Raw genomic sequence first — 21,084 nt, forward strand, 5'->3', positions numbered from 1 at the left:
CGTCCATCCAAGGACACCCGGCAAGCGAGGCGCTAAGATGGCGGACATCGCTTCTGGTCCGGCAGGAGACAGTAGCTGACGGCCGCGAGTTCTCAGAGGCCGACTGCTCAGAGGGCCAGGGAGAGAGGTGGGCATGGGCGGGCAACTTGGCTGTCGAACTGGGACCTGCCCTCCTCCGTGGTTGTGGGGGTGGGAGGGGGAAAGACAGCAGGAAGGCTGCTGGCCGCGGCCAATGTGCCTCAGATGTCGTCCATCACCACAGCGCCAACCATCGTCCATCACCACAGCGCCAACCATCGTCCATCACCGCAGTGCCAACCATCGTCCATCACCACAGCGCCAACCATCATCAATCACCACAGCGCCAACCATCATCAATCACCACAGCGCCAACCGTCATCAATCACCACAGCGCCAAGCGTCATCAATCACCACAGCGCCAAGCGTCATCAATCACCACAGCGCCAAGCATCGTCCATCACCACAGCGCCAAGCGTCATCAATCACCACAGCGACAAGCATCGTCCATCACCACAGCGCCAAGCGTCATCAATCACCACAGCGCCAACCATCATCCATCACCACAGCGCCAACCATCATCAATCACCACAGCGCCAACCATCGTCCATCACCACAGCGCCAACCATCATCAATCACCACAGCGCCAACCATCGTCCATCACCACAGCGCCAAGCGTCATCAATCACCACAGCGCCAACCATCGTCCATCACCGCAACGCCAACCATCGTCCATCACCACAGCGCCAACCATCGTCCATCACCACAGCGCCAAGCGTCATCAATCACCACAGCGCCAAGGGTCATTAATCACCACAGCGCCAAGCGTCATCAATCACCACAGCGCCAAGCGTCATCAATCACCACAGCGCCAACCATCGTCCATCACTACAGCGCCAACCATCGTCCATCACCACAGTGCCAACCATCATCCACCACTACAGCGCCAACCATCGTCCATCACCACAGCGCCAACCGTCATCAATCACCACAGCACCAACCATCGTCAATCACCACAGCGCCAACCAAACGCCATCACCACAGCGCCAACCGTTGTCAATCACCACAGCGCCAACCATCGTCAATCACCACAGCACCGACCATTGTCAATCATCAAAGTGCCAACCATCATCCATCACCACAGCGCCAACCATCACAGCGCCAACCATCGTCCATCACCACAGTGCCAACCATCGTCAATCACTACACCACCAACCATCGTCCATCACCATAGCACCAACCATTGTCCATCACCATAGCGCCAACCATCGTCCATCACCACACCCACAACTATTGTTCATCACCACAGCACCAACCATCGTCCATCACCACAGCGCCAACCATCGTCAGGCTGAGATATTTGATGAACCATGTCAGCGTGGCCCTTGTAATCGTTTCTTACACGGGAGCGGGCGTCGGTGGGGTTGACGGGGATGAGCGTTGGGTCATAGCGGAATGTCTCGGTCCCCCTGTCTCAGTTTAACCGCAGTGACCTGTGCAGCGTGATACTTTCCTTAAGTTGAATGTGCAAACGCGTCGGAGAAATGTACTATTTAAGGATTCTGGGAACTGAGAGTCAGCCCAGAACAGGATAAATAAAACCAGTTTGAACGTCCACAAACATTTCATCAATTTTTCTAATGCCTCTTGATGTGGCGCAGGGTCAAACGTTGTTGGACATTTGCCTGGGTAAATCCCATGGGCAGATTTGACACGCTAATTCTGCCTCAGTATCTGCCCTGCCCCTTTTGGGAATCAAATTTTGGGTCCGGCCAGGGTCACTCAGCTCCTGACCTCATTCCGGCCTTGCTTCAAACCTGGACAAAATGGCTGAGCTCAAGGGTGAGGTGAGAGTGACTGCCCTAGACATGATGGCCTCATTTGACCGAGTATGGCATTAAGGAGCCCCAGCAAAACTGGAGTCAATGGGAATCAGGGGGAAAACTCTCCGCTGGTTGGGGTCATACCGAGCACAAAGTAAGATGGTTGTGGTTGTTGGGGGTCAGTCATCTCAGCTCCAGGACATCACTGCAGGAGTTACTCAGGGTAGTGTCCTCGGCCCAACCATCTTCAGCTGCTTCATCAATGACCTTCCTCCCATCATAAGGTCAGAAGTGGGGATGTTCGCTGATGGTTGCACAATGTTCAGCATCATTCGCGACTCCTCAGATACTGAAGCAGTCCATGTCCAAATGCAGCAAGACCTGGACAATATCCAGGCTTGGGGCTGACAAGTGGCAAGTAACATTCACCCCACACAAGTACCAGGTAATGACCATCTCCAGCAAGAAAGAATCTAACCATCGCCCCTTGATGTTCAATGGCATTACCATCACTGAATCCCCCACTATCAACATCCTGGGGGTTACCATTGACCAGAAACTGAACTGGACCCAGCCATATAAACACTGTGGCTACAAGAGCAGGTCAGAGGCTGGGAATCCTGCGGCGAGTAACTCACCTCCTGACTCCCCAAAGCCTGTCCACCATCGACAAGGCACAAGTCAGGAGTGTGATGGGATACTCCCCACTTGCCTGGATGAGTGCAGCTCCCACAACACTCAAGAAGCTCGACACCGTCCAGGACAAAGCAGCCCCGCTTGATGTGCACCCCATCCACCAACATACACTCCCTCCACCACCGACGCACAGGGGCAGCAGTGTGTGTACCATCTACAAGATGCACCGCAGCAACTCGCCAAGGCTCCTTCGACAGCGCTGCCCAAACCCACCACCTCTACCACCTAGAAGGACAAGGGCAGCAGACACATGGGGAGCACCACCACCTGCAAGTTCCCCTCCGAGCCCCACACCATCCCAACTTGGAAATATATCGGCCGTTCCTTCACTGTTGCTGGGTCAAACTCCTGGAACTCCCTTCCTAACAGCGCGGTGGGTGTACCTACACCACACAGGACTGCAACTGCTCAGGAAGGAGGCTCACCCCCACCTTCTCAAGGGGCAATTAGGGATGGGCAACTAATGCTGGACTAGCCAGCGACGCCCACATGTCAATGGGTCAAATCGAAGAACCCAGTAATTCAGCTAGCCCGAGGTAGATGGGTCGAATGGCCATTAGCTGGCTGAAGGATTCTGTGAATTATTTTGGGGCAATTGTTCAATGTAAAACTTTTGCTTTTTTATATATCATCTGAATGGTAGAAGGTACACTGGTAGAAGGTTCTAGAGCATCTCTCCGAAGCACAGAATGTGAAACGCAGCAGTGAAGGAATTGTCCTCTGTCTTGCCTGAGGTATCAGCTTGTAGGAAAATGCAGTCAATCCACACCTCAATCCGCAGCCTCCCAACTCCACTCACTCCCAATTCCCTGCACCCCGTCACACCCTGCACCACCTCTCAGTCAAACAACACCTCCGTTTGAAACGCTTCATCATTGTCTTTAAATCCCTTCACTGCCACCTCACAGACACTACACCCCTCCCTATCTCTATAACCTTCTGCAGCCCCTACACCCCTCCCTATCTCTGTAATCTCCTCCAGCACCTACAACCCTCCCTATCTCTGTAACCTCCTCCAAGCCCCTACAACCCTCCCTATCTCTGTAACCTCCTCCAGCCCCAACAACCCTCCCTATCTCTGTAACCTTCTCCAGCCCCTACAACCCTCCCTATCTCTGTAACCTCCTCCAGCCCCTACAACCCTCCCTATCTCTGTAACCTCCTCCAGCCCTTACACCCCTCCCTATCTCTGTAACCTCCTCCAGCCCCTACACCCCTCCCTAACTCTGTAACCTCCTCCAGACCCTACACCCCTCCCTAACTCTGTAACCTCCTCCAGCCCCTACAAAGTTCCCTATCTCTGTAACCTCCTCCAGCCCCTACAACCCTCCATATCTCTGTAACCTCCTCCAGCCCCTACACCCCTCCCTAACTCTGTATCCTCCTCCAGCCCCTACACCCCTCCCTATCTCTGTAACCTCCTCCAGCCCCTACAACCCTCCCTATCTCTGGAACCTCCTCCAGCCCCTACAACCCTCCCTATCTCTGTAACCTCCTCCAGCCCCTACAACCCTCCATATCTCTGTAACCTACTACAACCCTCCGAGATCTCTGTGCTCCTCCAATTCCGGCCTCGCGAGCATCCCCCGATTCCCATCGCTCCACCATTGGCGGCCGTGCCTTCAGCTGCCTGGGGGGGGCCCTGAGCTCTATTCTGAAATAAGTCACAGCAGGAACCAAAGAGACGACAATATGAATTGGAGCAGGAGGAGGCCATTTGGCCCCTTGAGTCTGCTGCCCCATTCAATGCGATCATGGCTGATCTGCCTGTGGCTTCAGCTCTACTTTCCTGCCCGGCTTCCCCATAAAACCTCAACACCCTCATCGATTAAAAAACTCTCTGTAGTAATCTGAAGTGTAATATACCTTTAAGACGAATGAGGTGATGAAGGGTCACATGATCTTGGTATCCAATAGTAGAGCAGCGCGGGCTACCTCTGCAGTCAGTAACCTTAAGTTAGAGTCTGAAGTGTAAAGACAGTGTTTTGAGTTGAAAGCACACAAATGTAACTGCTGAATTCCTTTTGTAAATAAACAGAATGACCTGTATATTGCCGTCGTCTTGCCTGGCACAGCGATACACGGTGACATCAGGCATGCATCATTTAGATATTTTGTTCAGCTGCATGCCCGCCGAACTGTCAACGGCCTATAAAGGCCATTAAAAAAAACAATTAAAGTCGTTAACAACACTACCCCAACAACTAAAGTCTTTAACAAAGCTACCCCAACAATTAAAGTCGTTAACAACATTACCTCAACAATTAAAGTTGTTAACAATGCTACCCCGACAATTAAAGTCATTAACAATGTTACCCCAATAATTAAAGTCGTTAACAACGCTACCCCGACAATTAAAGTCGTTAACAACGCTACCCCGACAATTAAAGTCATTAACAACGCTACCCCGACAATTAAAGCCGTTAACAACGCTACCCCAACAATTAAAGTCGTTAACAACGCTACCCCGACAATTAAAGTCATTAACAATGCTAACCTTACATTTAAAGTCGTTAACAATGCTACCCCAACAATTAAAGTCGTTAACAACGCTACCCCGACAATTAAAGTCGTTAACAATGCTACCCAACAATCATAGTCGTGAACAACACTACCCGAACAATTAAAGTCATTAACAATGCTATCCCGACAATTAAAGTCATTAACAACGCTATCCCGACAATTAAAGTCATTAACAATGCTACCCCGACAATTAAAGTCATTAACAACGCTACCCCGACAATTAAAGTCGTTAACAACTCTACCCCGACAATTAGTCATTAACAATGCTACCCCGAGAATTAAAGTCGTTAACAACGCTACCCCAACAATTAAAGTCGTTAACAACGCTACCCCGACAATTAAAGTCATTAACAATGCTACCCAACAATTAAAGTTGTTAACAACGCTACCCCAACAATTAAAGTCATTAACAACGCTACCCCAACAATTAAAGTCATTAACAACGTTACCCCAACAATTAAAGTCATTAAAAATGCTATCCCGACAATTAAAGTCACTAACAATGCTACCCAACAATTAAAGTCGTTAACAACGCTACCCCGACAATTAAAGTCGTTAACAACTCTACCCCGACAATTAGTCATTAACAACACTACCCCGACAATTAAAGTCATTAACAATGCTACCCAAATATTAAAGTCATTAACAACGCTACCCCAACAATTAAAGTCGTTAACAACACTACCCCAACAATTAAAGTAATTAACAACACTACCCCGACAATTAAAGTCGTTAACAACGTTACCCCGACAATTAAAGTCGTTAACAACGCTACTCCGACAATTAAAGTCATTAACAACGCTACTCCTCCAACCTAAAGGTTGACAGACAGGCAAAGAGCCAAAGCGGCCTTCCCATTTTTCAGGACACCTCATCCATGGGCAGGATGAGGTTTCCTGAAGGTTTTTATAAAAGTAATTCATTAATTTTTGCACCATGGATAAACAGGTCCCAGCTCATGTGACACTTTCACAGGAGAGAGGCACCTCTAAACAATTTTTAACTTTTATTATTTATGAACTTTTATTTCGCACTTAATCTCGCTGAGGCAGCTCCGTCCCTCAGGGGGATTGCTGTGCTGTTTTGCACGCATGCCCTGACTCTCACTCCACAACCCCCCCCACCCCCAGCACAGGTAGCGCTAAGCACTACCGGCCGCACATGATGCTGGGCGGGCCCTTACTCGGTCTGCTTGTGTAAAATGGCGGCGCGCAGCCAATCGCGGGCGCCGATCGACTCTGCGCCAGCTCCCACCCAGCCCACCCAACACGGGTAAGCTTCTGGCCAGAGGTTGTATAGGTTGGGGTTATTTTCCTTAGAACAAAGGAGGCTGAGAGGTGACTTGATTGAGGTGCACAAAATGATGAGGGGAATAGATAGAGTGGACAGGATAAAATTGTTTCCCTTGGTGGAGAATTCTAGAACCAGGGGACATAGATTCAAGATAAGTGGCAGAAGGTGTAGGGGGGACATGAGGAAGAACTTTTTTATGCAAAGGGTAGTGGGTGTCTGGAATTCACTGCCCAAGTTAGTGGTAGAGGCAGAAACTCTAAACTCTTTTAAAAAGTACCTGGATCTGCACCTTAAGTGCTGTAAACTGCAGGGCTATGGATCAGGTGCAGGAAGGTGGGATTAGGAAGGGCACCTGGGTATCCTCGGGCTGGCATGGACAAGATGGGCCGAATGGCCTCCTTCTGTGCTGTAACTTTTCTATGGTTCTATGTGTTTCTTCTAAGAATGATCTACTCCAACTCGGTCACCATGAAACAAGTCTGCTACCCAGATCCTTCAGCCCTCAACTAACCAGGTACTGGATCCAACCGACTGGCGATGAAAGCAAGAAAGAACGAAGGGAATCAGGAGAACCTAAACCAGGCCGGACCTCGCACGGTGGTTGTAAGTGATGAGAAACTTCTGTCCTGGTTGTCGAAGCAATCTCCTCAGAACATGCCGTGAATTGGAAGAGTGGACCCTTCCAATCCAAGCCCCGGACAACTGGCCCCACTTTGCTCTTCTTCCAGGTGAGCGACATCGTGGGGGGGTTGGGAAGAGAAGAGGCGAGCGATTCTCTGACCCGCCTGTGGGAGTAAGACGTACGGATCGATTCGGAATTTGTCGGTGCCCCGGATTCGAAATGTTTCGATGGCTTGGTGAACCTCGTGAAGATCCACTACCTGCGTGAGACGTGGGTGACGATGCAAAACAGTTCAAATTTAACTCGAGGGACAGCGCCGCGGAGCGGGTGGTGTGGGGTGGGGGGCGGTGGGGGTGGAAGAGAGGCATTTATGAATGATATGCTTAGCGATCGGTTGGTGTGCAGCATAAATGAAGACGCAATTCAGAAGGGACTCCTGTCTGAAACAAATTTGGATTTTCGGAAGGCTTTGGAAAATCATTCCAGCAATGGCAAGTGGAACTTGGAAACTGCACTAGGAGCGCAAAATGGCGCCCTCCTCCGCGTTGGGAGCCCCAGCCAAAAAAGAGCGCAAACGTGCAAGTCTTTGACCAGAAGTGAGAAGCGCAGGCGCCGCTAGCAGACAAATAGATAAAAAGGCGACTTTAGCTGCAAAAACGTGTCTGAGGTAGAAGCAGAGAACCTTGCCGTGAACCACAGTTTTTAAAAAATCGAACCTTTTATCTGTCATCAAGACCGAACGCCTCATGAGACATTGGAAAGGTAGAATCAGGCAGGCGTTCGGACAGACGCAAAAACCCAATGAGATCTGCAGCACTGAAAAGCCTGAAGTGACAGATTCAGATAGTTATTCATTGTGTGATCTAAAGAACAGAGCCTTACCTGTGTAACCATGAGAGAGAATGGGAGGCCTATCAGAATGGAGGTGGATACCAGAGCAGCCACTTTTAAATACCTGAATCATGGGGAACTTAAACTACATTTGGAAGCAACAGATGCCAAATTGAAAACTTACACGGGGAGAAGACAAGTGGAAGGTGGATGTAAAAGCCATAGTACGCTCCGGAGGTCAGACAGTGAAATTACCCTCGATGGTGGGAGCAGGCGTGGGGCCTGGTCTCCTCGGGTGAAACCGGCTGAGAGAAATTCAATTGGAAAGGGCCGAAATCTTCCAACTGACTGTTCAAGTGGGCTGCTGGAGCACCGACAAAAAATACCGCCTCAGTCTTCAAGGGGTGAACTTGGAACGATCGGATCTGTGCAGATCCAGAGGCGACACCCACACTCGCAAAGACATGGCTAGTACCTTACGCAGCGCGGGATAAGGTAGACGCCGAACTGGACGGGTTGGAAAGACTGGTGATGCAACCGGCCTGTGGAACACACACCAAGAACACTCAATACAACGGAAAAAGGGGTACTCACAGGTGGCCTGTCAATTGTCTTTGGTGTTCAGAAATTTCACCAGGTTGTACACAGTCATCATCGTACAATCGTATCGGGCCACATTGCTGGGATAGCTCAGTGAAGATGAGGCTCCACCACCGATAGCCTCAGCTAGACAACAACGATGGGCCTTGACCTTGGCAGCGTCTGGGTATACTTTCCTTCACAGACCTGGAAGTCAAGTTGCAAATGCTGATGCACCTTGCTTACTTGCATGGACAAACGACTACGAGGATGTTCCCGGTTCCTCGAGAGTTCCTTTTATCGTTGAACTTCCTGGGCTCGTCGCCAGTGTGACATCCTGGGCTCGTCACCAATGTGACTTCCTGGGCTCGTTGCCAGTGTGACTTCCTGGGCTCATTGCCAGTGTGATTTCCTGGGCTCATTGCCAGTGTGACTTCCTGGGCTCGTTGCCAGTGTGACTTCCAGGGTCATCACCAGTGTGACATCCTGGGCTCGTCGCCAGTGTGACTTCCTGGGCTCATTGCCAGTGTGACTTCCAGGGTTCATCACCAGTGTGACTTCCAGGGTTCATCACCAGTGTGACATCCTGGGCTCATCGCCAGTGTGACTTCCAGGGTTCATCACCAGTGTGACTTCCAGGGTCATCACCAGTGTGACATCCTGGGCTCATCGCCAGTGTGACTTCCTGGGCTCATTGCCAGTGTGACTTCCTGGGCTCATCGCCAGTGTGACTTCCTGGGCTCATCGCCAGTGTGACTTGCAGGGTTCATCACCAGTGTGACTTGCAGGGTTCATCACCAGTGTGACTTCCTGGGCTCGTCGCCAGTGTGACTTCCTGGGCTCGTCGCCAGTGTGACTTCCTGGGCTCGTCGCCAGTGTGACATCCTGGGCTCATCGCCAGTGTGACATTCTGGGCTCGTCGCCAGTGTGACTTCCTGGGCTCATCGCCAGTGTGACATTCTGGGCTCGTCGCCAGTGTGACTTCCTGGGCTCGTCACCAGTGTGACATTCTGGGCTCGTCGCCAGTGTGACTTCCTGGGCTCATCGCCAGTGTGACTTGCAGGGTTCATCACCAGTGTGACTTCCTGGGCTCGTCGCCAGTGTGACTTCCTGGGCTCATCGCCAGTGTGACTTCCAGAGCTCGTCGCCAGTGTGACTTCCAGAGCTCGTCGCCAGTGTGACTTCCTGGGCTCGTCGCCAGTGTGACTTCCTGGGCTCGTCGCCAGTGTGACTTCCAGAGCTCGTCGCCAGTGTGACTTCCTGGGCTCGTCGCCAGTGTGACTTCCAGAGCTCGTCGCCAGTGTGACTTCCTGGGCTCGTCGCCAGTGTGACTTCCTGGGCTCGTCGCCAGTGTGACTTGCAGGGCTCGTCGCCAGTGTGACTTCCTGGGCTCGTCGTCAGTGTGACATCCTGGGCTCATCGCCAGTGTGACATTCTGGGCTCGTCGCCAGTGTGACTTCCTGGGCTCATCGCCAGTGTGACTTGCAGGGTTCATCACCAGTGTGACTTCCTGGGCTCGTCGCCAGCGTGACTTCCTGGGCTCGTCGCCAGTGTGACATTCTGGGCTCGTCGCCAGTGTGACTTCCTGGGCTCATCGCCAGTGTGACTTGCAGGGTTCATCACCAGTGTGACTTCCTGGGCTCGTCGCCAGTGTGACTTCCTGGGCTCGTCGCCAGTGTGACATCCTGGGCTCATCGCCAGTGTGACATTCTGGGCTCGTCGCCAGTGTGACTTCCTGGGCTCATCGCCAGTGTGACTTCCAGAGCTCGTCGCCAGTGTGACTTCCTGGGCTCATCGCCAGTGTGACATTCTGGGCTCGTCGCCAGTGTGACTTCCTGGGCTCATCGCCAGTGTGACTTGCAGGGTTCATCACCAGTGTGACTTCCTGGGCTCATCGCCAGTGTGACTTCCTGGGCTCATCGCCAGTGTGACTTCCAGAGCTCGTCGCCAGTGTGACTTCCTGGGCTCGTCGTCAGTGTGACTTCCAGAGCTCGTCGCCAGTGTGACTTCCAGAGCTCGTCGCCAGTCTGACTTCCAGAGCTCGTCGCCAGTGTGACTTGCAGGGTTCATCGCCAGTGTGACTTCCTGGGCTCGTCGCCAGTGTGACTTCCAGAGCTCGTCGCCAGTGTGACTTCCTGGGCTCGTCGCCAGTGTGACTTCCAGAGCTCGTCGCCAGTGTGACTTCCTGGGCTCGTCGCCAGTGTGACTTCCTGGGCTCATCGCCAGTGTGACTTCCTGGGCTCGTCGCCAGTGTGACATCCTGGGCTCATCGCCAGTGTGACATTCTGGGCTCGTCGCCAGTGTGACTTCCTGGGCTCATCGCCAGTGTGACTTCCAGAGCTCGTCGCCAGTGTGACTTCCTGGGCTCATCGCCAGTGTGACATTCTGGGCTCGTCGCCAGTGTGACTTCCTGGGCTCATCGCCAGTGTGACTTGCAGGGTTCATCACCAGTGTGACTTCCTGGGCTCGTCGCCAGTGTGACTTCCTGGGCTCATCGCCAGTGTGACTTCCAGAGCTCGTCGCCAGTGTGACTTCCTGGGCTCGTCGTCAGTGTGACTTCCAGAGCTCGTCGCCAGTGTGACTTCCAGAGCTCGTCGCCAGTGTGACTTCCAGAGCTCGTCGCCAGTGTGACTTGCAGGGTTCATCGCCAGTGTGACTTCCTGGGCTCGTCGCCAGTGTGACTTCCAGAGCTCGTCGCCAGTGTGACTTCCTGGGCTCGTCGCCAGTGTGACTTCCAGAGCTCGTCGCCAGTGTGACTTCCTGGGCTCGTCGCCAGTGTGACTTCCTTGGCTCATCGCCAGTGTGACTTCCTGGGCTCGTCGCCAGTGTGACTTCCAGAGCTCGTCGCCAGTGTGACTTCCAGAGCTCGTCGCCAGCGTGCGCTTAGGCAGTTCAGAGACTGGACGAGTCGAGACCCAGTTCCGATCCAAAGCGCCGGAACAGGCTCTTCACAGTTGGGTCACTGGACCAGGAACCTGACCAAATGAAGCTGTGTTTTCGAGCGAGGGTACGAGATAACCAGCCAGGAGGGTGTCATATTGTGGAGGGGGGAACTCGAGTGATTGTTCCTCCAAAAGCCATTGGTTAACTGAGCTGCGCAGGTGCGCATCCTGGAATTGCCAGAGTGAAGGCAGTAGCACGCAGCTATCTGTGGTGGCCTGGGATGGATGGATGGAGAAATAGAGAACTTATTGTAAGCTTGTGTGCAGAGTCTGCAAGTACAAGTTACCCCCAGCAGCTCCGTCACACCGTTGGGAGTCGCCAGGGAAGGCCATGGGTAAGACTACGTCGACTATAAGACCATAAGACATAGGAGCAGAAATTAGGCCATTCAGCCCATCGAGTCTGCTCCGCCATTCAATCATGGCTGAAAAGTTTCTCAACCCCATTCTCCCGCCTTTTCCCCACAACCTTTGACCCCCTTACCAATCAAGAACCTATCTATCTCGATCTTAAATACACTCAATGACCTGGCCTCCACAGCCTTCTGTGGCAATGAATTCCATAGATTCACCACTCTCTGGCTAAAGAAGTTTCTCCTCATCTCTGTTCTAAAAGGTCTTCCCTTTACCCTGAGGCTGTGCCCTCAGGTCCTAGTCTCTCCTCCTAATGGAAACATCTTCCCCACATCCATTCTATCCAGGCCTTTCAGTATTCTGTAAGTTTCAATCAGATCCCCCCTCATCCTTCTAAACATCATCGAGTATAGACCCAGAGTCCTCAAACGTTCCTCATATGTTAAGCCTTTCGTTCCTGGGATCGTTCTCGTGAACCTCCTCTGGACCCTCTCCAGGGCCAGCACATCCTTCCTGAGATACGGGGCCCAAAATTGCTCACAATATTCTAAATGTGGTCTGACCAGAGCCTTATAAAGACTCAGCAGCACATCCCTGCTTTTATATTCTAGTCCTCTCGAAATAAATGCCAACATTGCATTTGCCTTCCTAACTACCGACTCAACCTGCAAGTTAACCTTAAGAGAATCCTGGACTAGGACTCCCAAATCCCTTTGCACTCCAGATTTCTGAATTCTCTCCCCATTTAGAAAATAGTCTATGCCTCTATTCTTCCTACCAAAGTGCATGACCTCACATTTCCCCACATTGTATTCCATCTGCCACTTCTTTGCCTGTTCTCCTAATCTGTCCAAATCCTTCTGCAGCCTCCCCACCTCCTCAATACTACCTGTCCCTCCAGCTATCTTTTACTATGCGGGTCCTCTGGTGGGAACAATGTGTTTACTTACTGTCGAGGCTCTTTCGGAATGGATGACATTCGGAAGTGAAGCCGTGGACATCCATTGCCATGGACAAGCCAGGTTCCGAACTTTCGCCAAAAACAGATGGCCAGGAGTAGTTGGTGGTGCCGGACAGTGGCAAGGTGTTTACAGGGGCTGAGTTTCACTGATTTATCAGCTCGTTTAAAGGCTTCACCGCACCCGCCCTTCCTTCAACTGGACTGGCCGAGAGAGCAGTTCAGACGCTCAAGTCTGGTATGAAGAAACTGGAGATTCTATCAAGGCTGGATCGACGCTAGTTTCCTCTCCTTTTATGGAGTCATCCCTCGCACAACAGCTTGCGGAATGGTTGGTGAAGAACCATCTCCGATCGAGATTGAGCCCAATTATGCCGAGCTTGGAGGTGGGGGGGGGGGGGGGTGGGGGGGTGGGGGGGGGGTGTTGGGGTTGGGGGTGGGGGTGCAGATGGAGAGGAGTCAGGGAAGTCAGAAAACCAGACTTGGCTGGCACAGTGGTGACAGAACGTTTAACGTCAGAGAGAAGGCACGTGCAAACAGCTAATGTGGTTCCGCTATTTAAGAAGGGTTGTAGAGAGAAGTCATGGAACTACAGGCCAGTGAGTCTCACTAGGTAGGGAAACTATTAGAGAAAATTCTGAAGGAGAGTATCTATCTCCATTTGGAGAGGCAAGGTTTGATCAGGGATAGTCAGCATGGCTTTGTCAGAGGGAGGTCATGCCTAACAAATTTGATTGAATTTTTTGAGGAGGTAACCAGGTGTGTAGATGAGGGTAGTGCAGTTGATGTAGTTTATATGGATTTCAGCAAAGCCTTTGACAAGGTCCCACATGGGAGACTTATAAAGAAGGCGAAGGCACATGGGATAGAGGGTAATTTGATAAGGTGGATTCAAAATTGGCTTAGTTGTAGGAGGCAGAGGGTGATGACAGGAGGATGCTTTAGTGACTGGAAGCCAGTGTCCAGTGGTGTACCACAGGGATCTGTGCCGGGTCCCCTATTATTCGTTATTTATATAAACGACATAGATGTCTATGTAGGGGGGTAGGATTAGTAAATTTGCGGGTGACACAGAGATTGGCCAGGTGGTTAACAGTGAGGTTGAGTGTCTTGGGCTACAGGAAGATATAGACGGGATGGTCAAATGGGCAGATAAGTGGCAGCTGGAATTTAACCCAGAAAAGTATGAGGTGATACACTTTGGGAGGAGTAATTTGACAAGGAAGTATTCAATGAATGGCATGGTACTAGGAAGTTCTGAGGAACAAAGGGACCTTGGCGTGTGTGTCCATAGATCTCTGAAAGCGGAGGGGCATGTTAGTGAGGTGATGAAAAAGGCATATGGGACACTTGCCTTTATCAATCGAGGCATAGATTACAAAAGTGGGGCGGTCATATTGGGGTTATATAGAACCTTGGTGAGGCCACAGCTGGAGTACTGTGTGCAGTTCTGGTCACCACATTACAGGAAGGATGTGGTCGCACTGGAGGGGGTGCACATTCACCAGGATGTTGCCTGGGATGAAACATTTAAGTTATGAAGAGAGTTTGGATGGACTTGGGTTGTTTTCGTTGGAGCAGAGAAGACTGAGGGGCGACCCTGATCGAGGTGTACAAGATTATGAGGGGCATGGACAGGGTAGATAGGGAGCAGCTGTTCCCCCTTAGTTGAAGGGTCAGTCACGAGGGGGCATAAGTTCAAGGTGAGGGGCAGGAGGTTTAGGGGGGATGTGAGGAAAAACTTTTTTTACCCAGAGGGTGGTGAGGGTCTGGAATGAGCTGCCTGGGAGGGTGGTGGAGACGGGTTAGCCTCACATCCTTTAAAAAGTACCTGGATGTGCTCTTGGCATCGTCATAACATTCAAGGCTATGGGCCCAGTGCTGGTAAATGGGGTTAGGGTAGGTAGGTCAGGTGTTTCTCACGTGTCGGTGCAGACTCGATGGGCCGAAGGGCCTTTCCTGCACTGTGGGATTCTATGAAGAATTTTCGAGAAGGACCAACGTGGTTGTTTGGTGAAATAAGTGCAGTAACTGGACCTACTTCCCATCAGGTGAGAGTGGAAGATCGAGTCATACGAGAGGCATACAGATGACAGGAGGAGAAGAGAAACAGAAGAAATGATCCCATACGAGTGTTTGTGGCCTAGTCATCGCCTCCTGTTGAAAATAACTCAACAGGTGTCTCTGACGGGACCGACTGTACCTGAAAGAGTCAAGGAAATAGAGTTGCAGGCACCTACTGGAGGACCAGACGCTCAGACAACTCCAGTGAAGGAGGTTCCAAATTAAACATCAGAAGCTGTAGAACTGAAACATTCAACGCACATTAAGAAACACCCAGAAAGTCTGAGTTGGTCAATTACTTATCTGTGTGGAAAATGTGAAATGTTGAGAAAAATTGCAAAATATAGCGAGTAAAAGGGGGAGGGATGTGGTAATCTGATGTGCAATGTACCTTTAAGACAAATGCTGTAGGGAAGGATCACATGATCTCGGTATCCAGTAGCAGAGTAGCACGGGCTACCTCTGGAGTCAGTGATCTTGAGTTAGAGTCTGAATTGTAAAGACAGAGTTTTGAGTTGCAAGCACACAAGTGTAACTGTTGAGTTCCTTTTGTAAATAAATAGCATGTGTTCCGTCGAAGAACGATCTACGGATCTTCTCTGTCCTCGTACCAACTCGGTCACCCCGAAACATCGTGCTATCCCGGATCCTTCAGTCCCAACTAACTCAGGTACAAGATCCAATAGATCTAACTCAGTCTTGATTATATTCAGTGACCCGGCCTCCACTGCTCTCTGGGGGGGGGGAGAGAATTCCACAGATTGACCACCCTCTGAGAGAAGAAATTCCTCCTCGTCTCCGTCTTCAATGGGAGACCCCTCATTCTGAAACTGTGCCCCCCCTCCCCCCCCGTACTAGATTCCCCCCACGAGGGGAAAACAACCTCTCGCCATTGGCCCTGTCAAGACCCCACCTCATAAAAAGACACTGCCCTAAAGTGCTGGGTACGAAGGGAGTACTGAGGGAGCTCAGCAGTGTCAAAGGGTGAGGAATAAGGGAGATCAGCACTGTGGGAAGGTCAGTGCTGAGGGAGCGCTGCACTGTCGGAGGGTCAGTGCTGAGGGAGCGATGGACTGTCGGAGGGTCAGTGCTGAGGGAGCGCCGCACTGTCGGAGGGTCAGTGCTGAGGGTGTGGCATACTGTCAGATGGTCAGTGCTGAGGGAGTGCCACACTGTCGGAGGGTCAGTGCTGAGGGAGCGCCGCACTGTCGGAGGGTCAGTGCTGAGGGAGCGCCGCACTGTCGGAGGGTCAGCACTGAGGGAGCGCCGCACTGTCGGAGGGTCAGTGCTGAGGGAGCGCCGCACTGTCGGAGGGTCAGTGCTGAGGGAGCGCCGCACTGTCGGAGGGTCAGTGCTGAGGGAGCGCCGCACTGTCGGAGGGTCAGTGCTGAGGGAGCGCCGCACTGTCGGAGGGTCAGTGCTGAGGGAGCGCCGCACTGTCGGAGGGTCAGTGCTGAGGGAGCGCCGCACTGTCGGAGGGTCAGTGCTGAGGGAGCGCCGCACTGTCGGAGGGTCAGTACTGAGGGAGCGCCGCACTGTCGGAGGGTCAGTGCTGAGGGAGCACCGCACTGTGGGAGGGTCAGTGCTGAGGGAGCACCGCACTGTGGGAATTGCTTTCTTTTGGGATGAGCCGCTGCTTCCGTCCGGCCTGTTGGGTGAAGCGGGCTGGGACCATCTCCCCGGTGCCCAATTCGTCTCTCCACCGCACAGCACGGCATCGCTGGGCCCGAGTCAACATCAAACCGTGATCGCGGGATCTTGCTGTGCCCGGAGTGGCTCTTCCGACGCTGCAAAGTACTTTGAACTGAAACCCTCCGCCAGCGGATGCAGGGTGGGGTGGGTGGGGCCGCTCGGATGGACGTCCTGAGGGGGCGGAGGGGTCAACGGCCGGGGGTCGTGGGTGGGGACAGGATAGAGGTTCCCCTGTTGACCTCTCTCGCTCCCCAGTGCCCTTGGGAAGTCAGCGCAGGAGGTGGGGGGGGGTGCGGAAGGAGGTATAAAAATAGCTGCTCTTTCTGCTGAAATCTGGCTTTGCGGCTCTGCTTTCGAGACGTGTGAGAGCTGAAGGGTGAGACACAGAGGAAGTACCCTCGCTCAAGCTTGGTCTCGTGCACTGACCTCATGAAACAGCTGGAGGAAGCAACAGCACAGCAAAATTAGACAGCGATGTGTCACAGCCACAAGGGACATCGCAGGGACCACAATTCACTCAGCGAGGGTCCACCAACCGGATCCCCCCTGTTCAACTGTGGCCCAGTCGGTTACATGTTCCTCTCCGATTCCCGTATCAGTCCCGTTCCAGAGACTTGACTACCAGACGTCCCTCACTCCCTCACCAGCCCTCGCCCAGCACAATTACTGAGGGAGCGCCGCACGGTCGGAGGGTCAGTGCTGAGGGAGCGCCGCGCTGTCAGAGGGTCAGTGCTGAGGGAGTGCCGCACTGTCAGAGGGTCAGTGCTGAGGGAGCACCGCACTGTCGGAGGGTCAGCGCTGAGGGGACGCCGCACTGTCAGAGGGTCAGTGCTGAGGGAGCACCGCACTGTCGGAGGGTCAGTGCTGAGGGAGAGCCGCACTGTCAGAGGGTCAGTGCTGAGGGAGAGCCGCACTGTCGGAGGGCCAGTGCTGAGGGAGCTCCGCGCTGTTGGAGGGTCAGTGCTGAGGGAGAGCCGCACTGTCGGAGGGTCAGTGCTGAGGGAGCGCCGCTCTGTCGGAGGGTCAGTGCTGAGGGAGCGCCGCACTGTCGGAGGGTCAGTGCTGAGGGAGCTCCGCACTGTCGGAGGGTCAGTGCTGAGGGAGCACCGCACTGACGGAGGGTCAGTACTGAGGGAGCACCGCACTGATGGAGGGTCAGTACTGAGGGAGCACTGCACTGTCGGAGGGTCAGTGCTGAGGGAGCGCCGCATTGTGGGAGGGTCAGTACTGAGGGAGCACTGCACTGTCGGAGGGTCAGTGCTGAGGGAGCGCCGCACTGTCGGAGGGTCAGTACTGAGGGAGCACCGCACTGTCGGAGGGTCAGTACTGAGGGAGTGCTGCACTGTGGGAGGGTCAGTGCTGAGGGAGTGCCGCACTGTCGGAGGGTCAGTGCTGAGGGAGCGCCGCACTGTCGGAGGGTCAGTGCTGAGGGAGAACCGCACTGTGGGAGGGTCAGTGCTGAGGGAGCGCCGCACTGTGGGAGGGTCAGCGCTGAGGGAGCGTCGCACTGTCGGAGGGTCAGTACTGAGGGAGCGCCGCACTGTCAGAGCGTCAGTACTGAGGGAGCGCCGCACTGTCGGAGGGTCAGTGCTGAGGGAGCGCCACACTGTGGGAGGGTCAGTGCTGAGGGAGCGCCGCACTGTCGGAGGGTCAGTGCTGAGGGAGCGCCGCACTGTCGGAGGGTCAGTGCTGAGGGAGTGCCGCACTGTCGGAGGGTCAGTACTGAAGGAGCACCGCACTGTCGGAGGGTCAGCGCTGAGGGAGCGCCACACTGTGGGAGGGTCAGTGCTGAGGGAGTGCCGCACTGTCGGAGGGTCAGTACTGAGGGAGCGCCGCACTGTGGGAGGGTCAGTACTGAGGGAGCGCCGCACTGTCGGAGGGTCAGTGCTGAGGGAGCACCGCACTGTGGGAGGGTCAGTGCTGAGGGAGCGCCGCACTGTGGGAGGGTCAGCGCTGAGGGAGCGTCGCACTGTCGGAGGGTCAGTACTGAGGGAGCGCCGCACTGTCAGAGCGTCAGTACTGAGGGAGCGCCGCACTGTCGGAGGGTCAGTGCTGAGGGAGCACCACACTGTGGGAGGGTCAGTGCTGAGGGAGCGCCGCACTGTCGGAGGGTCAGTGCTGAGGGAGCACCGCATTGTGGGAGGGTCAGTACTGAGGGAGCACTGCACTGTCGGAGGGTCAGTGCTGAGGGAGCGCCGCACTGTCGGAGGGTCAGTGCTGAGGGAGTGCCGCACTGTCGGAGGGTCAGTACTGAAGGAGCACCGCACTGTCGGAGGGTCAGCGCTGAGGGAGCGCCACATTGTGGGAGGGTCAGTGCTGAGGGAGCGCCGCACTGTCGGAGGGTCAGTGCTGAGGGAGCACCGCACTGTTGGAGGGTCAGCGCTGAGGGAGAGCCGCACTGTGGGAGGGTCAGTGCTGAGGGAGAGCCGCACTGTCAGAGGGTCAGTGCTGAGGGAGAGCCGCACTGTCAAAGGGCCAGTGCTGAGGGAGTGCCGCGCTGTTGGAGGGTCAGTGCTGAGGGAGCACTGCACTGTCGGAGGGTCAGTACTGAGGGAGCGCCGCACTGTGGGAGGGTCAGTACTGAGGGAGCACTGCACTGTCGGAGGGTCAGTGCTGAGGGAGCGCCGCATTGTGGGAGGGTCAGTACTGAGGGAGCACTGCACTGTCGGAGGGTCAGTGCTGAGGGAGCGCCGCACTGTCGGAGGGTCAGTGCTGAGGGAGTGCCGCACTGTCGGAGGGTCAGTACTGAAGGAGCACCGCACTGTCGGAGGGTCAGCGCTGAGGGAGCACCGCACTGTCGGAGGGTCAGTGCTGAGGGAGCGTCGCACTGTCGGAGGGTCAGTACTGAGGGAGCACCGCACTGTCGGAGGGTCAGTACTGAGGGAGTGCTGCACTGTGGGAGGGTCAGTGCTGAGGGAGTGCCGCACTGTGGGAAGGTCAGTGCTGAGGGAACGCCGCACTGTCGGAGGGTCAGTGCTGAGGGAGCACCGCACTGTCGGAGGGTCAGTGCTGAGGGAGCGCCGCACTGTGGGAGGGTCAGCGCTGAGGGAGCGTCGCACTGTCGGAGGGTCAGTACTGAGGGAGCGCCGCACTGTCAGAGGGTCAGTACTGAGGGAGCGCCGCACTGTCGGAGGGTCAGCGCTGAGGGAGCGCCACACTGTGGGAGGGTCAGTGCTGAGGGAGCGCCGCACTGTCGGAGGGTCAGCGCTGAGGGAGCGCCGCACTGTTGGAGGGTCAGCGCTGAGGGAGAGCCGCACTGTGGGAGGGTCAGCGCTGAGGGAGCGCTGCACTGTGGGAGGGTCAGCGCTGAGGGAGTGCCGCACCGTCAGCAGTGCTGTCCTTCGGGATGGGATGTACAAAACGCAGCCCTGTGCGGCGGACATAGAAGACGCCACAGCTTCTATCGGAAGAAGAGCGGGGGCTGGGGTGGGGAGAACGGGGGTGCGGGGTGGGTGGGGGGGGTAGGGGGACATGTCCCTGGCGCCCTGGGGCTAACAGCTGTCGCACGGGCGAGATCGGAGCAGAGCCGGTGATCCGGGTCCTTTAACACGCCCTGGGGATGGAGGAGGGGGGGTGGTGGGGGGGTGGGGGGGTGGAGGTGCTTGTGGGATCTTGCTGTGCGCGAATTGGCCGCTGGGTTCCCTGTGTCACACCGGAGGACTGTGGGGCGCCTCCTGAGGCAGGGAGATGGGGGTGAAGGATCATGAAAAGGGAAAGCATGAGAACATTGACATCCTGTCGGGTGGATTGACTGCGTCCGAAAGGACAACTCTGTTGTAGGGCCATGTGCCTGGAGGGTGAGTCAGTTAAAGCTGCTGTCACAGCAAGTCTGCTAGCACGCTTGTCCTTTCAGCTTCCCCTCACACGAAATGTCCTTCCACCCAAAATGCCCTGTCGGTGCTTTCTCACGCTGTGAGAACTCCAAGACCTTGGCTGCTGGTCTGCATTTGTCTCCTTCCCTTCTGCCTGACACCACACTCGCCCTCATCCCTCCAACATCACTCGGCTTCGTCAGACCAGAGCCCACCGCCAAGGCTCAACGGGGACAGAAACGCTCTCCCCAGGAGCCTGTCCACAAGGCACAAGTCAGGAGTGTGATGGGATACTCCCCACTTGCCTGGATGAGAGCAGCTCCCACAACACTCAAGAAGCTCGACACCGTCCAGGACAAAGCAGCCCCGCTCGATCGTCACCCCATCCACAAACATTCACTCCCCCCACCACCAACGCACAGGGGCAGCAGTGTGTGTACCATCTACAAGATGCACTGCAGCAACTCGCCAAGGCTCCTTCGACAGCGCCGCCCAAACCCACCACCTCTACCACCTAGAAGGACAAGGGCAGCAGACACATGGGGAACACCACCACCTGCAAGTTCCCCTCCGAGCCCCTCACCATCCCGACTTGGAAATATATCGGCCGTTCCTTCACTGTCGCTGGGTCAAAATCCTGGAACTCCCTCCCTAACAGCACGGTGGGTGTACCTACACTACACGGGACAAAATCCTGGAACTCCCTCCCTAACAGCACGGTGGGTGTACCTACACCACGTGGAGCTGCAGCGGCTCACCCACACCTTCTCAAGGGGCAATTAGGGATGGGAAATAAATACTGGAGGCACACACACCCACAGAGCAAGGTTAAAATGCTTGTCTTCCACAATCTTCTCCAATTGACACTTCTAGATGG

The sequence above is a fragment of the Carcharodon carcharias genome, chromosome 35 (assembly GCF_017639515.1).
Source record: "Carcharodon carcharias isolate sCarCar2 chromosome 35, sCarCar2.pri, whole genome shotgun sequence".
NCBI classification, from domain to species: domain Eukaryota; kingdom Metazoa; phylum Chordata; class Chondrichthyes; order Lamniformes; family Lamnidae; genus Carcharodon; species Carcharodon carcharias.